This window comes from Panulirus ornatus, chromosome 52, assembly GCF_036320965.1.
Source record: "Panulirus ornatus isolate Po-2019 chromosome 52, ASM3632096v1, whole genome shotgun sequence".
In the NCBI taxonomy this organism is placed as follows: domain Eukaryota; kingdom Metazoa; phylum Arthropoda; class Malacostraca; order Decapoda; family Palinuridae; genus Panulirus; species Panulirus ornatus.
The window spans coordinates 17,215,005-17,234,209 of NC_092275.1; the positions used below are offsets into that span (position 1 = coordinate 17,215,005).

The following is a 19,205-nucleotide window of genomic DNA, read 5'->3' on the forward strand; positions in this document are numbered from 1 at the left end:
GCCCCTCACATTCAGCAATCACCCACTCCTCCCCGTGCTACATACAGTCAGCAAAAGCACGTCTAATTACCTTTAGAATGTAAGAGAAAAGGTTTCCTCCCAGCGCACACACCGCCTTCCGCCGTCCTCTTCCCTTAACAATCAATTCTAAGACCATTTCACGGAGGTAGGGACATCACAGAGTGGTAAGGATCTCATTCGGAGTTTTTTCTCCTCCACCTTGGGGGCGTCAAGGAACCCCAGAATGTTTACGTATAAAGTACGGAGCCATGGAGCCATGACTGTTTATGTCTGAACTTGAGCAGAAGAGCATAGTGTTGCGAAGTTGTGTGTGTGTGTGTGTGTGTGTGTGTGTGTGTGTGTGTGTGTGTGTGTTTGTAGAGGGAGGCCATGGCCACTCGTGCAGAAACTGTCATTGAAAATCGTGCGCATGGATATTGCATGATCAGAATATGGTCTACTGATTCATAGACATTTTCTAACGTAATCCTTGAGTGGTCGCATCTGTTGTGATGTGCAGGAAACAGAGTCTCTCTCTCTCTCTCTCAAGATCCTCACAGACTGCTACAAAGAAGCGAGTTAGTTTCTTTGCTGAGGAAAAGGGGAATGTTGAGCAGGACGTCTTTAACCATACTGATACAAAGGATTTGACACCGACATATAACTGGCTGGTGAAGAAGAACCACACCTTTCTTTTGGCAGGAAGTGAATGGAGGATTAACGTAAGGAAGGGAGCAAAGGTTGCATGATTGAGGAGTCCTTTGCTAGATGGCTTGAGGTGACAAGTGGCCTCCCCCAAGGTCAGTTGTGGACCATTTCTATTCTTGATCTATGTACATCACTTCGTCAGAAGAATTCGACTCCCACATGTTTATGTTTACAGATGACGCCGTGGTTATGGGAGAAGGTAAAAAAACCAAGGTGGACTGCATCCACTTACAAGGGGATCTAGACAAACTCCAGAGAGAGGCTTCGATACAAAGTTGAGGAATAAATACATGAAATGTAATGAGCATGGAAAACAAGAGGGAATAAGCTGCAGAAATCTGAATGTGTGAGAGTTGGGAGTTCAACATCGTCCCTAACCTTTAGCTAGAGTCCCAGTTTAGAATTGTAAAGGGGACGAACTGTCTGCTGACAAATAGTAGAGAAACGTTCAATACAATGCAGTTGAATCTGGTCAACGCCCTTAAGTACAAGCAACTAATAGAGAAGATCCAGTGGAAAGCAAAGAGAATGGAAGTAGAGTTGAGAGAGATACGTTACAGCAATGGTTGAAAAGCCCTTAGATATGCCCAACATAGAAGAAAGAAGAGTAAGGGGTGACTTGACCACAGTCTTTAAGGCTTTAACCAGCTCGATGACGTAGATAGCCAAAAGTCCTTCGAAAGGCGCCAAAGATTTTGAACACTTTGAAGCCATGGAACGAAATGAAGCAAGAAGCTAGTTCGAAAAGATGCAAAAAAAAAAAAATATACTTTACTGCATACGAGCCGAGTTATGATAGCGTAAATATGGACAACATACGGCACATTTGTATAACGGTAGAGAAAATTCAAGAGATAAGGCCTCATTCGCATAGAACACCTTTTTCCGTTGTGTCCAGGTAAGCAATTACGAATAGGTGATTATAAACACGAGCGCATACACGCGCGCTCGCAAGCACAGCTACACTAAACAGTAACGGAAGCGGTGTGTTCATGAAGACTTGGGCAGACGAGGAAATGATCCCAAGCGGCCTGGGAACAGCCCACTAAAAGAATCGGAAACCGAGTTGTGGGTTCCTACTCTTCGTGGTAGTGGTGGTGGGCTGTCCTTGTTGGTGGGTTTTTACCAGTGGTGTTTGGTTTTTGTTAGTGGTAATGGGTTCCTACTGTTGTTGGTTTTTTTTTTACCAGTGGTGTTGGGCTCTTGCTAGTGGGCTCCTGCTGGTGGTGGTGGGTTTTGTTCAGTGGTGTTGGGTTCTTGCTAGTGGCAGTAGGCTTCTACTGCTGATAGTGGGTTTTTAACAGTGGTTTTGGGTTCTTGCTAGTGGGTTCCTGCTAGTGGTGGTGGGTTTTGACCAGTGGTGTTGGGTTCTTGCTAGTGGGTTCCTGCTAGTGGTGGTGGGTTTTGACCAGTGGTGTTGGGTTCTTGCTAGTGGGTTCCTGCTAGTGGTGGTGGGTTTTGTCCAGTGGTGTTGGGTTCTTGCTAGTGGTGGTGGGTTTTGTCCAGTGGTGTTGGGTTCTTGCTAGTGGTGGTGGGTTTTGACCAGTGGTGTTGGGTTCTTGCTAGTGGGTTCCTGGTAGTGGTGGTGGGTTTTGTCCAGTGGTGTTGGGTTCTTGCTAGTGTTGGTGGGTTTTGTCCAGTGGTGTTGGGTTCTTGCTAGTGGTGGTGGGTTTTGTCCAGCGGTGTTGGGTTCTTGCTAGTGGTAGAGAATCCTTCTAGGTGACAGATGGTTCCTGCTAATGTTGATGGTGACAAACAGTAAGAATTACCAAGTCGGAGTTTTCCTCTTGCTTCAGTTCACGTCATTTTTATCCCAGACCTGAGGAAGAAACAGTTACGTGGTTGCCCGGATGGTTTGAATGGAAACTCAACCCGCGCGCAGCCACAGAAAACGCAGTTTTACTTTCTTATTCTATATTTTTCCTCGTAGTGGTGTAGCAACGCGCGTTCCAGACTTGATGGTTCTCGGGGATAAATAATAACGGCTGAACGTTGGCCAGCATTTATTCTATTTATGTACCACCATTATATGAAAAAAAAAAAAGATTATCTTGATGGCTATCTTGAATATCTTTGAGGCGTTCTCCAGCACCCGACACGTGTTATCTTCCAATCTACTTAAGAAATAATGTGATGTATAGAAAGTTTAAAAAAAAAATCAAAAGACCGTACACCCAAGAAAAAATTATCTCAACAGAACGTACAGCCAGCAAAAAAATTACCTTAACGGAACGTACACCAACCAAAAAAATTAACGCTTGGGATTTCTAAATGAACACTAAGACTCTTTTCTTTTCGATAGTTGGTATTCGTGAATGAGTTACTTTTTCTTATGATTATGGTAGCTTCTCTGTATACTAATCACTCTCGAAATAGAAATAAATACTATGGGATATAACTGTTTTAGAAAATATACTCTGCAATGTCTATTTTGTTTTATGTACGATGATAAACATATTTAAGGAAAACAAGGCTACCAAAGCGAGGCAAGAGCTTAAAGCATTTGACAAAGTCGTTCGTCCATTGTGTCGTATTGCCCAACAACACAAAAGAGTAACGGTAGTTTTTTGTCGGATATAAGTGTCACACACACACACACACACACACACACACACACACACATTTTGTAAGTCCGTGCGTTTGTCAAGGGTTAAAAGCCAAAGTCCCTTCAGTCAGTCCTCTGCTAACGGCTTGTCCACCTCCTACTGAGGGGGAATATCCTACAGGACGCAGAAATCCCAGTTAGTGGACCATGAGTTCGCGGATGAGGCTATCCCAAGGTGACCCGGGACGTCCCCAGCGTTCGTGAAGAATCTCTTAACGACCCAAAGGATACGGGGATATCCCAATTGTACTTAGACCCTGCAAACTTCGGGATACTGAATCATCCCAGTGTCCTATTGACCTATACCTTGGCAACGTGGGACACTGGGATGTCCCCGCAGTAACACACAGGAGGGGCCTATAGACGGAGATGTGGTTAGCATCCTACTCCGCCGTGTGACGGATCTCACTATCTTGACTCCGCCACCGAAACACATCTGGTCGTGCGGACAAATATCGAATCTTGGAGGAGGAGGAGGAGGTCGACGTCGACGTCTGGCCAAGCCTTCCAATCTGGCAGCTTTACGAGACGTCCAGCTGATTCTATTATCCAGTATTTTCCTCCATGATTCTCAATGGCAGATGTCGAAGAGGAGGAAAAGTTGCAGGCGATTTACCAACGGTGAGAGAGAGAGTCTGTGTGTGTGTGTGTGTGTGTGTGTGTGTGTGTGTGTGTGTGTGTGTGGAAGGAACCTAACATGAACTATACTCGAGGTGTATGAGACTTAGTCGTTTTTTTTTTTTATCTTAAACTTCTTTCAAAACGCATCCTTGGAAATCTTTAAGCCTCTTTGGGGAGCTTAAAGTGGTTGCACTTTGGCGTTTATCCCATTTTCTTTTTTTTTTTTTTCTTTTGAACGGAGACTATTCAGAGGCACATCGCTGGCTGGGTAGATTGAGGTTCGCAAATGCTAAAGAAAACGAGAGAACTCAGCTGAGCACTTGCAGGAAAGCGGTGAACAGGGTCTTGGAACGAGGCTATTAAGCAGTCCAGTGTTGATGGCTTTTTGATAATCAATCTCTGGTGTACTTAGGGAAGGCGAGAATCATAGAAGATACGAGTTTTTTTACGTTTTTGTAGGTAAAGTCCAAGAAGACGAACCTGGAACGATATATAAAGTTATCCAGCCAAACTGGAGTAATGTATGAAGTCATCCTTCCAAGCTGGAATGATATATGAAGTCATCCAGCCAAACTGGGATAATATATGAAGTCATCCAGCCAACATGTATGAAGTCATCTAGCCAAACTGGAATAATGTATGAAGTCATCCAGCCAACCTGAAATAATGTATGAAGTCATCCAGCCATCCTGAAATAATGTATGAAGTCATCCAGCCAACCTGGGATAATATATAAAGTCATCCAGCCGAAATGGGACGATATATGAAGTCGTCCAGCCAAACTAGAATGAGATATGAAGTCATCCAGCCAACCTGGAATAAAATATGAAGTCATCCATCCAAACTGAAACGATATACATATATACACATCCAGCCACCTGGACTCTGATACTGATGGAAAAATGCAATGACGTCAAGTGGAACAGAGGGAAATGTCCAGTTCAACGTACAGCTCCCTCTACAGTTTCCTGCAATGATTTCTGGGATATCGGAGCTAGAGAGGTGTGTGTGTGTGTGTGTGTGTGTGTGATGATGGTTATTCTTGTGTGTCTAAACAGTACATGAATATCTCCTCCTTACAAGAAGTTCCACTTGTGTGCGAACCTAGACTGTCATCACGTATAAATTTCAACTTTAGGATCCGATCCTTTCTGTACCAAATCGAACCGTACATACGAGCAGGACTCAGTGTCCAGTATTCCTCCACAGCCCGAGTCTAAAAAAAAAAAGTGTGCGTCCCCGACCATGCAACAAACGTCTCACGAGCTTCGACTTTTCGAGCCTCTCATTACAATATAAATGAGATCCTCCAATATGAAACTTCGGGCAAATGAGGTCGTTTTCGCGTACACGACTCCAATTTACCATCGAAGGAAAGTTTTCTGAACACAGAGCCTAAAGGGATTCAACCTCATATCTGGGGGGGAAAAAAAAGCGGGTAATTGCATCAAGTATTTCCACTGACTGTGTCAATATGGCTGGGATATTCCATCTGATTAGAGATAAGGAAGATGAGAAAATATGTGTGCATTACAGTGTATCAGGAATGTGTGGTATATCAAACTACGAAGGGAAGTGAAAGAGAGTTAGGAAGTAAGTCAATGGCTGTGTATTATTAAGGAAGTTCCTCTGAAATAATTTAATTAACTCATTCGACCTCTGCCCAAGTGGGTTGTTTTTGCCATTTTTTCCCCTCCCCACATAGAAAAATACGAGCTGTAATGTAACTTGAATTAATGCTTCGTTCCATCACTTTTTAACTATGGACCCACAATTTTTTTTGTTCATAATGACAGGAAAGATGTAAATGTGTAAATCATCTGTTCATATATAAAATAAATGAATACTGCATATTCTACTGCATACTGAATACATTGCCTACATCCATCTCGTAATCACACATCAAAATCTGACAGTGAACTGGAATCTCTTATACATCGACAAATAAATGATTAATTTCTTCAAGTTTCTCGTAACTGAGACATCAGTTCATAATGCTGGAAAGAAAAGAAGAAATAGATAATAGGGTGGTTCTATACTACTCCACAAATAGACTGTCTGTAATGTACTGATGTGACGTGTGAGTAAGAACGAGACAAATTCAGGTGTCAGATTGACCAAACAGGTGGTAAGAAGGTGGAGGAAGGCGGTACTGATGAGCTGCTGAGGGGAGGGAGTATGGTGGTGTGGGAGTGTGGTGGTGAGGGAGTGTGGTGGTGAGGGAGTGTGGTGGTGAGGGAGTGTGGTGGTGAGGGAGTGTGGTGGTGAGGGAGTGTGCTGGTGAGGGAGTATGGTGGTGAGGGAGTGTGGTGGTGAGGGAGTGTGGTGGTGAGGGAGTGTGGTGGTGAGGGAGTGTGGTGGTGAGGGAGTGTGCTGGTGAGGGAGTGTGCTGGTGAGGGAGTATGGTGGTGAGGGAGTGTGGTGGTGAGGGAGTGTGGTGGTGAGGGAGTGTGGTGGCGAGGAAGGAAGCTGCTGCTGACAGGGAAGTATGTTGGTGAGTGCGTGTACGTTTGAACGAGTTCTTGATCAACGAGTGTGTGCTGGCAGTGGAATGTGCAGGTGTGAGACGTACGCGATAGCTAGTGCGATGACTGGGTGTCGAGGGAGTGTATTAATGAGGGCGATGTAAACAAGGGGGTAGAGAGAAGGTGATGAATCACCAATCACAGAGCCTTAGTTGTTAAGTGAGCAGAAGGCTATAAAATGGCATACATCACTCCTTCAGAGTCGCTGACGGAGAAAATCCTTCTTCAATCTTACGTAAAGTGATTCGTATAGCCTGCCAGTTTTATGGGTTCTGCAGCGGTCGTTAAGAAGACAAATCATTCGGTAAACGATCAAAACTAACTTTAATGGAATGTATAATTACCTGGGGAAAAATCAGCTCGTCCATCAGTTTCGAGTTGTGAACGTCCCTGACGATTCATGATGTTTTCTTAATCACTCACTAGTCTGATATTCCTGATATAGGGCCATCGGGGCCATCATCCATTCGTAACCATCTATCCTCAAAGCTGCCATAAAGTCTTCACCCAATGCATTCGAGCGACCAGAAAACACTAGTACCATTCCCCGTCGTTAGAGGGCCATGGCCTCGTTTTTGTTTACAACACCAGCTGTCTCTGTATTGTACCTCCGTCTCGTCACCTGGGGACAATGGCGCCCACACTACTTAAGGGCGGATAGGGCAAGTCCTCTCCACGTCGCGATGAGGACGTGGCCAACATCGTCCATACCACCAACAGGTTCCGGCCAATTACTCGAGCGAAGTCGAGAAGGTCTTGGCTAAATGAAGGCTGTGCCACAAACAGGATCTGATCCGTTAGTTCCACTTCACTATCAGGATTTTGGGCAATAGCGTTCACAGGATGAAGCAAGCCGTGGCATCACTGCACCACTAACAAGTTTTGGCGAAAAGTCGTCTACGTCTGCATCACGTCCTCGGCAATACCATCCACGCCACCAGCAGGTCCTGCTGGTCAATACAGCCCACGCCACCAGCAGGTCCTGCTGGTCAATACAGTCCACGCCACCAGCAGGTCCTGCTGGTCAATACAGTCCACGCCATTAGCAAGCCAGGATCAGTATTGTCCACGTCAGGTGCAGGTCCGAGCCAATATACTCCCCACCTGACCGGCATCTCCTCTTCCAGTGCCATTTACACGAAGGACAGATCTTGGCCAGTGTTTTCAATGTCCTCGATCTGCTCTCTCTCTCTCTCTCTCTCTCTCTCTCTCTCGCTAATGGCTTATTGTCTAAATTTCTTGGACGTATTACTGCCTACGAGACAATGCTGCTCCCCAGTAGTAGTTGTGAAACAAGTTATTTCTTTCCTGTTGACCTCTGACGTGTGTATGGAGGGAAGCGCAGGGTCGAGTTTATATGATCGAGGTAGGAAGGGAGGGAGATGTACCTTGCGACACCCCACCGCAAAAAAAAGAAAAAAAAAACACGTGAGAGACATACAGTGTACGGCAAGGCAACGGGTTGGAGAACTACACCGCGCGTCAGTAGGCAGGAGAGGGGAGATATGTAGCCTGTAGTCAGGTAGAGCCACGCCGCGTATTGCCATACAGGAAGAGAAGAGAGCTATGTCGTGCTTACTCAGGCAAGGAAAGAATGTTACACAGCGTCTCGCACACTGGGAAGGGACGGGGTCTGAACCACCACCACCCACTCCTTACCATGACAACAAAAGGCTCAGCAAGAGGCAACACCTCTCTGGCATTGTTTCCCTCGGTGCTATACCTGTCATCCTCCACTGTGCTGTGGCGGATATCAGCTGCATCATTTAGGATCTTAACAGTCTAGAGCAATGAAATCCTAATTTACACGAACCATCTTGAAGCGAAGTCGACGGCGTTCTTGTGTGAACGTAACCCCAACATTAGAGAAGGATTTTTATAAGGGTATGCAATATGGTCTGTTCCTAACTACAAGAGATGTGCTCGAAAGCCTAGGCTATGCAATATGTTGAAAGCCTCGGTGCTCATAGATTGACTAGGCTATGCAATATGTTGAAGGCCTCGGTGCTCATAGATTGACTAGGCTATGCAATATGTTGAAGGCCTCGGTGCTCAGAGATTGACTAGGCGATGCAATATGTTGAAAGCCTCGGTGCTCATAGATTGACTAGGCTATGCAATATGTTGAAAGTCTCGGTGCTCAGAGATTGACTAGGTTAAGCAATAGGTTGAAAGCCTCGGTGCTCAGAGATTGACTAGGCTATGCAATATGTTGAAAGCCTCGGTGCTCTGAGTCACAGAGATCAGACAGTTCTAAAAAGATCGTACGTAAAAGTAAGTTTTCATTTCCCAGAGCAGCGGCTTAGGAAGAAATCATAGTGAAAAGAGGATTGGTAGTGTCATAATGTCCAGCATCCAGGCATTATGTGTGGTGTATAACATCCTTTTTCCTGTCTCTGTTGCAGTCTCGCTTTCTCTTTAAACACTAACGAATAAATCGGGGGAGCGGGGAGATATGGGGTCAATAAAAGAAAAAAGTATGTATGCCTGAGTAAATAGTACACTCACTTCCGTGTGGCGAAGCAAAATTAGGAGGAGACAAAGAAATGGAATCATTCACTCCTTATACAAAGTCAAGCCCCATATACTTTTCTGCGGTTTCCTATGATCGTGTCATATGATCCCTGGTCCTACCTAATGATAACACGTCGCCCCCTGTATACCTCTTTTTTCCAATTCGCTCTATATCATGAATAATGCACAGAATATCACTATCCTACCCAGTAGTTATCTCCGAGGCCTTAAATGTTCTCAGTCTATGACTATGAGGCAAATACACAACTATCATAAGTAAAGATGATGCAATCTGAACGATAAATCGCCAAGCTGCAGTTCGGGAAAACATTGCATCGGAAGAAGAGAATCGAGTAGTCTCTTCTTCCGTCTTGAAGTCTCGAATGACAAGGTTCTCCGTGACGCAATCAAAAGCGGAGGTCGACAGCTATCTTGAAGCAACGGAGGACAAGTTCCATTGACCGCTTCCTGGAGTCGGTTTTACCAGGAATCCCTTTTCCATTGCAGTCCAAGACGTGCCGGAAGTCTTGAGCTGAAGTTTGATACTTCGGGAAAGGATGACTTTAAGACCCTTGCCTTAGAAAGGTTCTGGGGAAAGTTGTTTACAAATCTACCAGATCATAAGCCAGCGAGCTCTTCGGGTTATATCTTCCCCTATTTCATCAAAGCGTCTGTGGGAGGTAGGATTTTTCAGCTGTGATCGTGGCCGAAGCAAAGCAACGGAACAAGGTCGAAGTGAAAGGCGAGCTTCGAATTGCACTCAGACAAGATCAAACACTGTTAGAAATATGATGAAGAAAGAACGACTACCACCCACCTCACTAATTAGCTACTGACTACGTCACCTCTTTGAGTGTTCTCAGAATTGTGTTGCGCAACAGATAGCTATATCATAACCGATATAAAATGAAGGGAAAGTGTGGTTTTCATTTCTATTTTGATAAATACATTTGATAGACTGTAATATAAGTCAGTAGACTTGAACAAGGGGCCGACGATGGGTTAGACACAAACTCATTCTCGAGGTCATAAGGCAATGTTCTACAAAGTTTACAGCTTTTCTAAAGAACATGAATGTATTGGTACGAAGCTGGTCAACACTCATGACAGAGCTACAACTTTACAAAAAAGAGGGAAACAGGTGAAAAAAAAAGGAACCTCACTCAGCCCTTGAGAATAATCACGTGTTTTTCTTTTCTTTGTTGACGTCTTGGCAAGATTTTTTCTTTTTTCTTAAGATCTGGATGCTGCAGGAAATAAGGGGAAGACGTCTTGAGGCGACCTTAGTCAGACACTTGTAGACAACTGTTTCGGGAAGCTCCCTTCATACCCAGACGTACAGTTCATTTCAGGTACGGTTGGAACGCGGTTGTGGTAGCAGGTCTGTAATGACGTGGATTCAACTCCTCTGGCACCAAATGAAGCACAGAACGAAGAGGAACTTGCAGTAATTTGACGCGAGTTAACTTGGAGAAGGAAAAGTACGGAGGAGAGGGGTTGGGTGGGGGAAGACAAAGAGGAGGAGGAGGAAGTAGGAGGAGGAGAAAGAAAAAGAGATGGAGGGGGAAGAGAAAGAGGACGAGGAGGAAGAGGATAAGGAGTAAGAGGAAGAGAAGAATCGGTGTGGAGGAAGAGTAAGAAAGAGAAGGTGGTGGAAAAAGAAACAGGAATAGAAGGTAAAGGAGGAAGACTTGATAGAGGGGAAGAGAAAGTGGCAAGAGAAAGAGGGAAAGGTGGCGGAAGGGGTGGAAAAGGAGAAGGAAGAACAAGGCAAACAATCGCATCCTTCACAAGACTGTAAGGATGAACACTCATTCCCTTCTCGGAGGCTGAGCGCTGAAAACATACACCATCCTTTGAGGTCAGAGGGGGTTTCAGGGTAATTAAAGTTGACCTTACCTCTTACTTAACGGCCAAGAGAATGTATCAGCGTTTACGCACATACCCGTAAATGTATCTTAAAGTGAGGAACGTCCATCTGGACCGTGAGAGGTGGTGTACACGGGAAAATTGAGAGGAAAGGCGTGGAATTTTGTGTGTGTGTGTGTGTGCCAGAACTCTGCGCGTCCAATACAAAAAGGTTTATTCACTGAGAAAAGAAATGTTTCATTTACGTGAGGGAAGAGACCGTGTTATTTGTGGCTAATTGGAGAGTAGAGGGAGTGGAGTGGGGGGAGGGGGCGAAAGAGAGAAGCTTGATTTTGTGACCCGGAACATATACATCAAGAGGAGAGGGACAGCGGCGGAAAGAGAGAGAGAGAGAGAGAGAGAGAGAGAGAGAGAGAGAGAGAGAGAGAGAGAGAGAGAGAGAGAGAGCAGTAAGACGTGTAGAACAAGATTTATAGTATAGAAAAAAGAGATGATAATTTGTTTCGTTCGCATATATATATATATATATATATATATATATATATATATATATATATATATATATATATATATATATATATAAGATACCGCAAGTCTCTGTTGTCATCAAACAACAAGTAATGAAAACACATTCGAGTTGGAGCGGGAGACGTGGCACGAAAGAAGAAACCGAGGAGGTGCATGCGAGTCCCTTATTCATTAAGGCTTCATCCATAATACGAAGGAATACAAAAAGGAATTCAAACAGCCACAGACCCCTGTTGTATTCCACGATGTCGTGCATCATCGTGGAGACCTCGAGCACCACTGGTTCCTTTCCCCCTCCTCAGGTTTCGTCGAACTCGGAGAACGCAACTAACGACGCGGCACACGAAACCATAAATCAAGTACGAGTCTGTCTGCCGTGTTTGATGAATTGTGTTGCTGCATTAGCCACACCTCGGCCATGGTCGTGTTTGAGTTGAGCAAAGCTGTGTGCTGCGTTGAGTGTCGCGGTCAGCAATGCTGGTGTTGGGGGTGGTGTGTCCCTGTACATGCGTCGGATCCCCACTTGCATTACGGTGCTGTGTGACACAGTTCTCCATTTCTCCACACATCCGTATTATAGTGACGCGGTGTGGCGGTGGACTAATCTCAACACCCACCAGTGTGTGTGACAGTGTGTGTGTGTGTGTGTGTGTAGCACTGCAAGCACGTCGAAGCTCTCTCTCTCATGTGATGGATTGGGTTTAATGCTACCCTTACTTCGAAGTCTCCCAGCGAGGTGGCACAGTTCACGTCGAGGTATATCCCCGCAAGGTGGCGGTGTTGCCGTCATCAGCTAGGACATAATTCCGTCCGTGTGACATGTGCCCTGAAAAGAATTCCCCTGACATACGAATGCCATTACTGTCAAGCCTCATCATACACTGCCAGTTACCAGTCCCACGCGCCAGCAGTACCCGCTAGAAACATTGCACATGATGCAAATTGCAATACCAATACACCTTTCCTTAACGGCTTTGCCTCGTACGTATTTTTGCGAGGGAGTATCGCAAGGAGAGGCGAGCCAATCGACAGCCTTACACACCCTCGTAAAACAAGCTCCTCCTCCGTCTAGATATTATATTATTTGTGCCTCTCGTCTAATGGTCGTATAATGGCTTCCTCACAAAGTAGTGAGGCGGGGCGGCCTCCTAGCTCGTGTCGATGCTGTCCTGGTGGTGGCTGTGGTGTGTACCTCATATTTTTTTTTGGCGAGTGCTGACGTACACTCAAAGAGAATCTCGCGAGCGAAGTGAGGGGGACGTCCTGCCTGGAGAGGTTCTATGAGACGATGGAGAAATACAAAACAATGAGGAGGAGTGATTACGAGAGACGTATGGCCTGCTCATTAGTCTCATTCCCTATGAGGTGAGCGAGACAGCGGAAAATAACCTTAGAAAATGAGGCAGAGTTGGACTTTACAACTAGTTGTGAGAAGATTCGCTACATCGCCATTGGGTCGTTGCCTAAGACAGTCAGAGTTCCAATGCACCGACAGGGAGCGCCTGTCACCGTGTTGGGGAACATTTTGGCAGAGGGAGAACATGACCATCTCAGACAACAGCCTTTTGAGCGAGAGGTGTGGACGAATGATGGGGGAGGCTCACCAAGACTCGATGTGCCGTAGGACAACACGAAGACGAAGACGTCACCTTTCGCACAACCTCCTACAACCGAAGAACAAGTTTTCCCCGAGGCCTTCTGTGTTGTGGACACAACCCCCTCTCCTCGTCTGAGCCTCTTCAGAAAGCTCCATCTAAAGGGCTTAAACCATTGTCCTAAATATATTCAGATTGAATTAGCCGTCTCCATTGCTCCAAGTTTTTTCTTTTCACTCTGTCCACATTCAGTAACAATGAGATGATAGTCTTATTTTGGTCATTCTAATGCCATTACTCTTCACCTCATATTTTCCTCCGCCTCATAAAGCCACTGGACGAGCATTTCATGCCGGACAATAATCCCAGATAATGGCCTCCTCATAACTCATCAAACAGCGAGCTGAAGAACATATGAAATCCTCATAATCCCTAACCGCTCTGCTATTACGGACGAGTCATCTCATATTGGCTTCATGGAGGAGTGAGATGAGCGGCGGAAGCCGCCAAAGTCATGAGGAAACGATTGATATTCATGAGAACGAAGGTGATTTTACAAGACCCCTTCCTTCCTACCACGACCACACATCCAGGAGCTGTGGCGTGTGTTCTCCATGAACTCGTGCCTTATTACGGGTCGCAGAAGGAGCTCCTCTTCATTGCAGGTTCAGAAATAAAGTCTTTGAAAGAAAATCAATACAAATAAATCTCATGGAGTAAGGAGTTCACATTTCCGTAAATGTCAGTTGAATCTTTCTTTTTCATTAATTATTTCCACTGACTTCACGAGATTGACCAGGGGATGGATGAGGCAAATAAATTCTGTTCTTTCTCCTTCATTACCAAGGCCTAACGTAACCCAAGCATCGAATCGACCATCACGCAACATCTATGGAGGGAGAAAAGACATTCAACACCCCACTAAGGAAAGAACTCGAGGTAAGAAAAAAAACATTTGAGGAACTGGGTCCATACGAGAAAATCACACAGTGTCGAGTAAACATATCAAGTGGAGTGTTGAGTGACTAAATATTTCTAATATTTTTCAAAATCTAATCGTTCGACTTTGCGTCTCCACCAACACACAAGGGAGACCCCCTGAAAAATAGAATGAATCACACGTCCTGCTCGCTGGAATTCCACGGTGGTGTGCTTGGGGGAAGGTTGGAGGAGAATAAAACTTGTGTTAGCACACGACCCCCCAGGCCTAAAACCCTGGGCGCTGTGTTTGCCAGTGGGGGTGTTTTTGACTGTCATCCCGGAGGACTTCGACAGTCTAATGGTGCAGTGATCTGTGCCTGTATATGTGGAGAGAGAGAGAGAGAGAGAGAGAGAGAGAGAGAGAGAGAGAGAGAGAGAGAGAGAGAGAGAGAGAGAAAGAGAGAGAGAGAGAGTATACGAGAGTACCTGGCTAGGACAGAAAACGGTGAAGCCCCCACTGGCAAAATGTCTAGATCTTCCGTTTAAAAATGTTTTCCACTGTGAGTGGATGGGATGGGGGGGTTATATCCTTACACCCTAGTAAAGAGGGTTCTCTGTCCATCCTTTACCCTCACGACAACTACTACTAACACCACCAGGACGGAGAAAGAAGGGAAGGAAGACCATGCATGTGCGAAGTAAGCCTGCAAGGAATGAGACAAGACAGAATGAGAAGGGAAAATCCTACTTGAAAATCTTACTACACTGTCCCGCTCTGCTGCACTACAGTGTGTTTTTAGGGTGTATAACAAGGAGAGAGAGAGAGAGAGAGAGAGAGAGAGAGAGAGAGAGAGAGAGAGAGAGAGAGAGAGAGAGAGAGAGAGACTTTATGTATATGTATAAATTCTTTCGTTTATTCATCCAGTAGATACCTACATTAATGAACAAATCTGTGTGGTGTTTTTTGGAAGTGATTTGAAATGTTTGCATTAAGGAAGTTTGCAGGTAAGGTATTCTCGTACTCCACGCATCTGCTTTGAGAGAGAGAGAGAGAGAGAGAGAGAGAGAGAGAGAGAGAGAGAGAGAGAGAGAGAGAGAGAGACCATGTAATTTCATTTCCATAAATCATGATGTAACTGGAAGATGTTTACTTGTCACTCCTGGAAATAAGCATTTTAAAAGCATTTCATAATACGAGACGAGAGAAAAGCTCACAATGAAGTGCTGGAACGTACAAGAGACTCACACATTATGGAGGATAGCCAGTCATGTATAATTCTCCTTTTCTAGTCTTTGTAACCAAGAGAAAGAGAGAGAGAGAGAGAGAACGAGAGAGAGAGAGAGAGAGAGAGAGAGAGAGAGAGAGAGAGAGAGAGAGAGAGAGAGAGAGAGAGAGGAAAATTTTACACTGTGCGATGTGGAAAGTTGTGGGATATATATATATATATATATATATATATATATATATATATATATATATATATATATATATATATATATTTTTTTTTTTTGTCGCTGTCTCCCGCGTTTGCGAGGTAGCGCAAGGAAACAGACGAAAGAAAATGGCCCAACCCACCCCCATACACATGTATATACATACGTCCACACACGCAAATATACATACCTACACAGCTTTCCATGGTTTACCTCAGACGCTTCACATGCCCTGATTCAATCCACTGACAGCACGTCAACCCCGGTATACCACATCGCTCCAATTCACTCTATTCCTTGCCCTCCTTTCACCCTCCTGCATGTTCAGGCCCCGATCACACAAAATCTTTTTCACTCCATCTTTCCACCTCCAATTTGGTCTCCCTCTTCTCCTCGTTCCCTCCACCTCCGACACATATATCCTCTTGGTCAATCTTTCCTCACTCATTCTCTCCATGTGCCCAAACCATTTCAAAACACCCTCTTCTGCTCTCTCAACCACGCTCTTTTTATTTCCACACATCTCTCTTACCCTTACGTTACTTACTCGATCAAACCACCTCACACCACACATTGTCCTCAAACATCTCATTTCCAGCACATCCATCCTCCTGCGCACCACTCTATCCATAGCCCACGCCTCGCAACCATACAACATTGTTGGAACCACTATTCCTTCAAACATACCCATTTTTGCTTTCCGAGATAATGTTCTCGACTTCCACACATTCTTCAAGGCTCCCAGAATTTTCGCCCCCTCCCCCATCCTATGATCCACTTCCGCTTCCATGGTTCCATCCGCTGCCAGATCCACTCCCAGATATCTAAAACACTTTACTTCCTCCAGTTTTTCTCCATTCAAACTCACCTCCCAATTGACTTGACCCTCAACCCTACTGTACCTAATAACCTTGCTCTTATTCACATTTACTCTTAACTTTCTTCTTTCACACACTTTACCAAACTCAGTCACCAGCTTCTGCAGTTTCTCACATGAATCAGCCACCAGCGCTGTATCATCAGCGAACAACAACTGACTCACTTCATATATATATATAGGGTGGATTGTGGAGGCCGTGTTATGGATGGACTGTATATGTGGTAAGTTGTGGATCTCACGTAGAGGAAATCTGCCGAGTGTATGTGGAGGAAGTTATGCAGTGGATTTTACATAGGTTGTATATGTGGAGAAAGCCATGGAGTATAGGTTAGAAGTGTTGTGTAACGTGTGTGGCAAGGGTTGTCGACACGCTGCAATGGCTGTGGAAAAAGATTGACAGACAAAATGGGGAAAGATATGGTTAGATTTCATATAGTGAAGGATGTAGACTATGTTACGAAGGATGTGATCTGTATTCGTTATGGAGGTTGTGGAGTCTATGCGAAGCTAACTGTGGAATCTCACGTGAGGACAGTTGTAAACCTTTCCAGAAGACGGTTGCTAACTATGGAAAATGCTTGCAGGAGGCGCACAGTATTCTGTGTGCGCGCGTGTGTGACTAACATCAACGCACAGAGAGTAAAAGACCCTGACTGAATGTGAAAAGCCTTGAATGAATCAAGGGTGCAAAAACGCAGGAGTCTGGACGTTGCATGTGTCTAGGGAGAAACTTCTCAAGTCTCTCCTGGGTGTAGGACGAGTGACCCAATTGTGCTTAGTATTCCATAGGCATTTCCTCTCCTTTCCCATCACCCAGTCTTCTCCTCCTCCTCTTCTTCCTCCTCCTCCTTCCTCCTTCGTCTTCTTCCTCTTCTACTTCTTGCTACTAAAATTCAGTTCTACATGTACAGTTTCCGTCTTCACAAAGTGTGCCATCTTCTTTAAAAGCGAGGGATGTCACCTTCCTTTTCAGTAACGTTACGAGAACACTGGGTGAGTATAGTGTGAATACTTCTCTCATGTGAAGGAACTTATATACTGGAGGAGGAGACTCGTTGGTGTTAGAGGAGACTGGTGGTGCTGAGGGAGAGTAATGGTGTGGGAGGAGAGTGCTGCTGGTGTTGCGACGGAGGGATGGGGACGGTAAAGCAAGTTCCTCCTCACCCACCCACTCCCAGTGGCATATAGATGGAGAAGGGTGATGAGGCAGAAGGTTCCTCCCCTCTGGCATAGAGATGAAGACGAGGATTGCAAAGCAGAGGCCTCCTCCCCCTTACCTACAGCTTCCTCTAGCATTAAAGCAGAAGGCTCCTCCTCTCCACCCACCACATCCTCTGGCATACAGAGAGAAACAAGGTAGTAAAACAGAAGGCTCCTCCCAACCCACTACACACCCCGGCATACACAGAGATGCAGGGGAGTAAAGCCTAAGTCTCCTCTTTGACTATCCGGCAGTAAAATTCCTATAAAGGAGTTCCATGCGGTATGGAAATATCCCACTGACCAAGAAGTTCTATGGGTATAAAAGTGAATGTAGAAAACACGAACCGATGTGGGGAACAGGATGATCCTCAAATTTGTAAAAAAAGGTAAGAGGCTGAAATACGTGCTATTTATTCGTGCCACTTATATCGTCTTGATTGAACATTCTTACTGATAAATGCTATCATTTAAGTTTTTGGCTCGTTGCGATCTGAATGTATAGATAGACTGTTTTGGGAACATCTGGGTTAATTGAGCATTCTTACTGATAATTGTCATCATTAAAGTATTTGGCTAATTGTGATTTGAATGTATAGATAGACTTTGGGAACATCTGGGGAAACTTAAAGTGTTCTGCACTTGTAAAGTAGAATAAACTTTTGTCTATGCCTGTATTACGTTTTCTTCCTTTGAACTTTAAGCGTCATATCTGGTCACGGAATCTCTCTCGAAGGTGAAGAAAATGTCGTGAGTTTTATTACTAAGAACTGCTTGGGATTCTTAAAACTTTGCTTAGATCTGCTTCGAGTCAGAACTATTCAAAACAAAATTTAGGTATCCGCCATTCCTCATACTTTTCCCCCTGAACGAAGGAATTAGTTTTGTGGCTCTTCTATGAATTTCTTCTATTCATTCTTCATCTCTACTTAGATATGGTGACAAAAAACTAAACATCGTTTTCTAAATGACCCTTGACGTAAGCGTTACAAAGAGCATGGACCACTGTGTGCTTTCGATTTACATTCAATCTTTCTTGCTATGAAGGCCTAATAATTAATCTATGACGCTTTCTTTATACGCACCTCAAGATTCCTTTGCGTATGTCAGGTCAATATGGAAGATGACCTCCAGGTCTATTTCTTCTTTGAAGTATATCTATTAGTTTCTATATCATAGCTATCTTCTGTTGTGGTATATCTATCAACTGTTGTGGGATATCTATCAGCCCTTACATTGTATCCATCACCTGTCGTATTATATTCATCAGCTGCTGAATTATATCTATCAGGTGCTGGGCTCTATCTATCGGCCGCTATAATATAATCATCCTCCGCTGCATTATACAGTCGTAAGCTGCTGCATTACAGAAACCAGCTGCTGCATTATAGAAACCAGCTGCTGCAGTGGAGCCACAAGCTTTTGCAAATGGGAATTGCAATCGACGCGATGTTTATGCAAATCTTACACACTCCTCATTCCTTGTACAACGTGGGAATGTAGTTAATGGGCGAGCCTCCGTTTAGAGCGAAATTCAAAGGCTTTTCATTTCCTCCAAAATTCGAAAATACTTTTCGTCGTCTCTTCTTTTTTTTCCCCCCCTTTCATTAACCTCTTTATATTCTAATTAAGGTCCAGCCTTGATGAGGACTTTTAGTTCAAGACTGGAGTCTCTAACGTAAAGAAAAGAAAAAAAAAATCCATCGTACTGTATTTGTGAAAAGGTTGTGAATTTTGTTTAGTTGTACATGTTAATCCGGTTGTGAACTATATATAGGGAAGGATGTAGACTCAATGTACAACAT

At 44.5% G+C, this 19,205-nt stretch overlaps 1 protein-coding gene across 1 annotated transcript in view; it reads right to left on the reverse strand.

Annotated features, from left to right (window-relative positions):
- Nucleotides 1-19,205, reverse strand: part of LOC139765122 (uncharacterized) — an 804,219-nt gene that overhangs the window by 509,889 nt on the left and 275,125 nt on the right. The window lies entirely within an intron of this gene.